Source organism: Rhinoderma darwinii, chromosome 6 (genome assembly GCF_050947455.1).
Source record: "Rhinoderma darwinii isolate aRhiDar2 chromosome 6, aRhiDar2.hap1, whole genome shotgun sequence".
Lineage (NCBI taxonomy): Eukaryota > Metazoa > Chordata > Amphibia > Anura > Rhinodermatidae > Rhinoderma > Rhinoderma darwinii.
Window position 1 is genome coordinate 56458959 of NC_134692.1, and position 6000 is coordinate 56464958.

Below are 6000 nucleotides of genomic sequence, written 5' to 3' on the forward strand. Positions count from 1 at the left end.
TTATCTTCATTGAAAAAAACTGTGCTTTTCTTGCAAAAATAAGGAAATTTCTAAGTGACCCTAAACTTCTGAATGGTAGTGTGTATATATATATATATATATATATATATAGCAGACAAAAAAAATATATATATTTTATTTTTTTTATTTTTTATTTTTTTTATTTAATTATTTATTTATTTTTTAAACACATTGTTTTTTTTTACTAAAAGTAGTACATTATAAAAAAAAATTAAAAAAAAGCGTTGGTGATACCAAAAATTAATTTGGTATCATAGTAATCATATTGACCCGCAGAATAAAGTTAACATGTCGTTTTTACCCTACGGTGTACGCCCGGTGTTCTTGCACCTGCATACATTTTGTATCATTTAGTTGGAATGTGCTGTTCAACTTTTTGTTGTGTTTATGTGATCCATATATGTGGGGTTAGTGACTGCCTCCACTTGTTGTTCTTGCACTCCTCCCATTCTGCCCTGGGTGATTTTAATCAGTTCAATGCTGGATCCTACCATCCCCAGGTATATATGTAGGCTTAGTCCCAGTTCTGGGTGTATGTGCAGCGTAGGTTCCCACCTTACAGAGGTCGCCTTGTCGTGGCAGGTGGGCTAACACTTTTTGATCAAAATGTGCACTAAGAACCTCCCTATTTGTAAGTAGATTTAGCTTTAGTGCATATTTATTTATATTTAGTGGTTTAGGTGGCATTAGTGTTGCAGGGTGCTGTCGCCATTTTTTGTCTGCTGTATTTCTGCAGTCACAGGTGTTCTTGCACCTGCATACATTTTGTATCATTTAGTTGGAATGTGCTGTTCAACTTTTTGTTGTGTTTATGTGATCCATATATGTGGGGTTAGTGACTGCCTCCACTTGTTGTTCTTGCACTCCTCCCATTCTGCCCTGGGTGATTTTAATCAGTTCAATGCTGGATCCTACCATCCCCAGGTATATATGTAGGCTTAGTCCCAGTTCTGGGTGTATGTGCAGCGTAGGTTCCCACCTTACAGAGGTCGCCTTGTCGTGGCAGGTGGGCTAACACTTTTTGATCAAAATGTGCACTAAGAACCTCCCTATTTGTAAGTAGATTTAGCTTTAGTGCATATTTATTTATATTTAGTGGTTTAGGTGGCATTAGTGTTGCAGGGTGCTGTCGCCATTTTTTGTCTGCTGTATTTCTGCAGTCACAGGTGTTCTTGCACCTGCATACATTTTGTATCATTTAGTTGGAATGTGCTGTTCAACTTTTTGTTGTGTTTATGTGATCCATATATGTGGGGTTAGTGACTGCCTCCACTTGTTGTTCTTGCACTCCTCCCATTCTGCCCTGGGTGATTTTAATCAGTTCAATGCTGGATCCTACCATCCCCAGGTATATATGTAGGCTTAGTCCCAGTTCTGGGTGTATGTGCAGCGTAGGTTCCCACCTTACAGAGGTCGCCTTGTCGTGGCAGGTGGGCTAACACTTTTTGATCAAAATGTGCACTAAGAACCTCCCTATTTGTAAGTAGATTTAGCTTTAGTGCATATTTATTTATATTTAGTGGTTTAGGTGGCATTAGTGTTGCAGGGTGCTGTCGCCATTTTTTGTCTGCCCCAGTACATTATATGTACTTCCATCCCCTACCCTGCTGCCAATTTTGAAAAATTATGAAAAATCCCGGATAACCCCTTTTAAATGATTTTGAGATTAATTTCTCAGGCTCCACACTGCATGCTGTATAAAAACTATAGTCCAAACCAAGGCTTCTCAACTTTTCCTACTGGGACCTCACTAGTCAGCTCTTCTTGATAACTGGGTTTCACCACCAGTGATTTTGAGAAGCACTGGTCTAAACAAAGCATCCATTTGGTATCTATACAAATATTCGAATTTGCACAATAAAACATTTTGAGTTATGATTTTTCAAATGATTGAATATATTTAGCAAAATAAAGTTAAAAAAATAAACAAACAAAAGTAACCAAAAACATGGACAGGTTTGCCTCTTGTTTTTCGTTCTGCATCTTAGGCTTCGTTCACACCTGCGTCGGTGTGTTCCATTGCTCTGCTCCGTCTGAGGAGCAGAACAAGAGAATAGCAGAAGCAACGGTTCCGTTGAACAACAGACCAGTGTCCGGCAGAACCCATTGATTTTCCGTCGGGGTGTCCATGATTTTTACCGGAGACAATAGCATGCATGCTACTCTATTATCTCTGGTAACCATTGTTTTTGGGCTTTCCCAGCCTAATAATAGCAACCTGCGGCCGCCCCGGTACCCAACCTTCACTTCAGATGGTCGGATATCCACCCCTGCTGGACGTCCTAGACAATGTACCCACAGTGCCTAGTGGCAAATACAGCCCTGCGTGTAGTAAATATATACTGCACTCCCAGTGGCACAATTTTGGGAAACAATTATATGTACAAAACTACCATTTTCACACTGGAATTTGCTAGGGCCTAACGCAGTCTTAAAAAGTGTTTTTCAAGAGGTTGCATTGCAGAGGGCACGTGGTCAGTCCGGCCACTCTATTCTATTGTACTTATGTGGCCAGCAACAGTCTGCATGTTTGATTTGCCTTTGATTGTGCATATTATGATGTACTACTCAGGAGTAGGATTCAAACAGGTTCTCTGTTTTGCCGACAAAGACATATGCACCAGGGGGGTCACAGTGTTTCGCAGTGTATTGCATCATAAAAAATGATTCTAATAATCAAATAAAACAATTGCAATATTCCAAATACACCCTATATTATAGTGGACTATAAATAAAGAAATTCCCTGTCCAAAATGTTTACCTGAATGGACACACTATGTATAGAATTACATTAGCGTACACACCTACCTACCCACACATTATATTAAACTCACACATTAGGTATATGCGCACATTCAATATCCTAAGTGTGCTCAGCCCATTTAGTTAGGCTGTGCACTGTGAGACGGGTAGTGCTGTGTGAGCAGTAAGCCGCGACAAATCTCCCGACTAATGCACAGATACGGTGCGGGAACCAAGCTCAGTACATATATACAGAACCAGAACAAAGCACAGTACATATATACAGCGCCAGAACATAACTCAGTACATAAATACAGAACCAGAACAAAGCTCAGTGCATAAATACAGTACCAGAACCAAGCTCAGTACATAAATACAGCACCAGAATAAGCCCAGTACATTAATACAGCTCCAGAACAAAGCTCAGTACATAAATACAGCACCGGTAGAAAGCTCAGTACATATATACAGCACCAGAACCAAGCTCAGTACATATATACAGTACACAAACCAAGCTAAATACATAAATACAGTACCAGAACAAGCTCAATACATATATACAGCACCAGAACTAAGCTCAGTACATAAATACAACACCAGAATGAAGCTCACTACATAAATACAACACCAGAACAAAGCTCAGTACATAAATACAACACCAGAATCAAGCTCAGTGCATATGTACTGCACCAGAATAAAGTTTAGTACATATGTACTGCACCAGAATCAAGTTTAGCACATAAATACAACACCAGAACAAAGCACAGTACATATATACAGCACAGGCACACAGCGCCGGCTCCAGGTTTATGTGGGCCCTTGGGCGACACAGACATAGTGGGCAACTTTGCGGGGAAACTCACGGTGGAAGTCAAATGGCAAAAATCGTCACTTTGTGCCCCATATAGACGTTAGGCCCTGTTTATGCCCCCATATAGAAGTTAGGCCCCCAGTTTGTACCCCCATAAATTTAGTGCCCTCTGTAGATAGTGCCACACGACCCCCCTCCCAGGTAGTGGCACACAGCCCCCTCCTCCCAGGTAGTGCTACACAGCTCCTGACGTGACTGTCTATATATGGACAGTGTTGTCAGGGGCAACCCCAGAGCCATAGTCCCGGGCAGAGCACCACTAGCACTCTGCCTGGGAGTGGCGTAACTAAAGGCTCATGGGCCCTGGTGCAAGAATTCAGCTTAGGTCCCCCTACCCAACACCACCAGACCCCTGCGCATGCCTATGCCCAGTTGCCTTGCCTGACAGACCCAATAAATGCCCCAACAGTATAATGCCCTCATAGATGCCCCCACAGTATAATGACACCCCCATAGCTGCCTCCCACATAGTATAATGCCCCCCATAGCTGCCCCACGCACAGTATAATGCCCCCATAGCTGACCACCACTGTATAATGCCCCCATACATAATGTCCCATACAGTATAATGCTTCCATACAGTATAATGCCCTCCATAGCTACCCCATACAGTATAATGCCCCCCCATAGCTGCCCCATACAGTATAATGCCCCCCATAGATGTCCCATACAGTATAATGCCTCCATACAGTATAATGCCCTCCATAGCGGCCACATACCGTATAATGCCCCCCACAGCTGTCCCATACAGTATAATGCCCTTTCAGCAGCTACAATAGGAACCCCCTCCCATACCCGGAATAATGCCCCTATATGTACCTAATAGAAAAATAACAACATAATTACTTACCTACCCCCGTTCCCCTGACGTGTGGAGGATCCTTCTTCTCCTTTGCACTGTGCTTTGAGACACTCGTCACAGACAGGCGCGATGTAGTGACGTCACTACATCGCACCTGCCTGTGCCAAGCTGTCCACAGCACAGTGAATGCAGGAGCGAGGCTCAAGCATTCACCCCAGCTGAATTTTCGTCCTGCGGACGCAGACTCAGGTGGGGGCGGGACCAGCGGGGTCAGGCTGGGACACTGCTCTGGTCCTGGCATCGCTGTCTATATTCACTTTCCATATATAGACAGAGATGTCAGGGGCTTTCCCAGAGATGGAGTCCCGGAGCAGAGCCGCTAGTGCTCTGCCTGGCACTCCTCTACTTCTTATATCACTGTCCATATATGGACAGTGATGCCTTAATGATGGCAGCAACAGCACCCGGCGGCCGAGTGGGCCCCCCAAGTGGAGTGGACCCCGGCACTTGCCCGGGTTTGCCGGGTGCTGAAGCCGGCCCTGCAGGCACAAATACAGCTCAATAAAGAGATCATTTGCTTATTCAGGTTAACCCCTGCCATATAAGTTTGTACGACATAAAACTACAGCTCCCAGCATGGCCTGAACAATGGTAAGTATATGCTGGGAGTTGCTGTTTCACAAAAGAGAACGATACACTCATCATCTCGCTGCAGATCATACAGTGACTACAGAACGGATCAGTCACAGGGAGAATAAACGTTTATATTTAGTGATATACAGGTGACATCTTCTCAGATTGGAGTCTTTTATTTTTCTCTTTTCTATTCTGTCCAGACCTCCATGACTTCGGCTGCTCACCTTTCCAACATTTCCACACCTATAAACAAAGATAAAATTCTCATGTTGCCACACTCTACTCCCTGAATATAATAGTATCATACAATGTGCCCCTGAATATAATAGTACTATACACTGTGCCCCTGAATATAATAGTACCATACACTGTGCCCAATAAAGTTGTCAAACACTGTAAAATAATGCACCACACACAGTGCACACTGCAGTTAGAGCCACTCACAATGCCCCCTGTAGATTGTGTCCCTCATAGAGCCCCCTATAGATAGTGCCCCTCATAGAGACTGCTGTACATAGTGCACCTCATAGAGCCCTCTGTATATAGTGCTCCTCATACAAACTCCTGTAGATAGTGCTCCCCATAGAGCCCCCTGAAGATAGTGCCCCCATAGAGTCCCATGTAGAAAGTGCCCGCTCTAGTCTACAGGCTGTAAATAGTGCCCCCTGAAGAGTCCCCTGTAGATAGTGCCCCCTGTAGATAGTGCCCCTTGTAGTGTACAGGCTGTAAATAGTGTACCCTTTAGAAAGGGTCATCCCATAAAGTCCTCTGTAGATAGGGTCCCCCCATAGAGTCCCTTGTAGATAGGGCCCCCCATGGAGTATATATACAGTGAAGGAAATAAGTATTTGATCCCTTGCTGATTTTGTAAGTTTGCCCACTGTCAAAGACATGAACAGTCAAGAATTTTTAGGCTAGGTTAATTTTA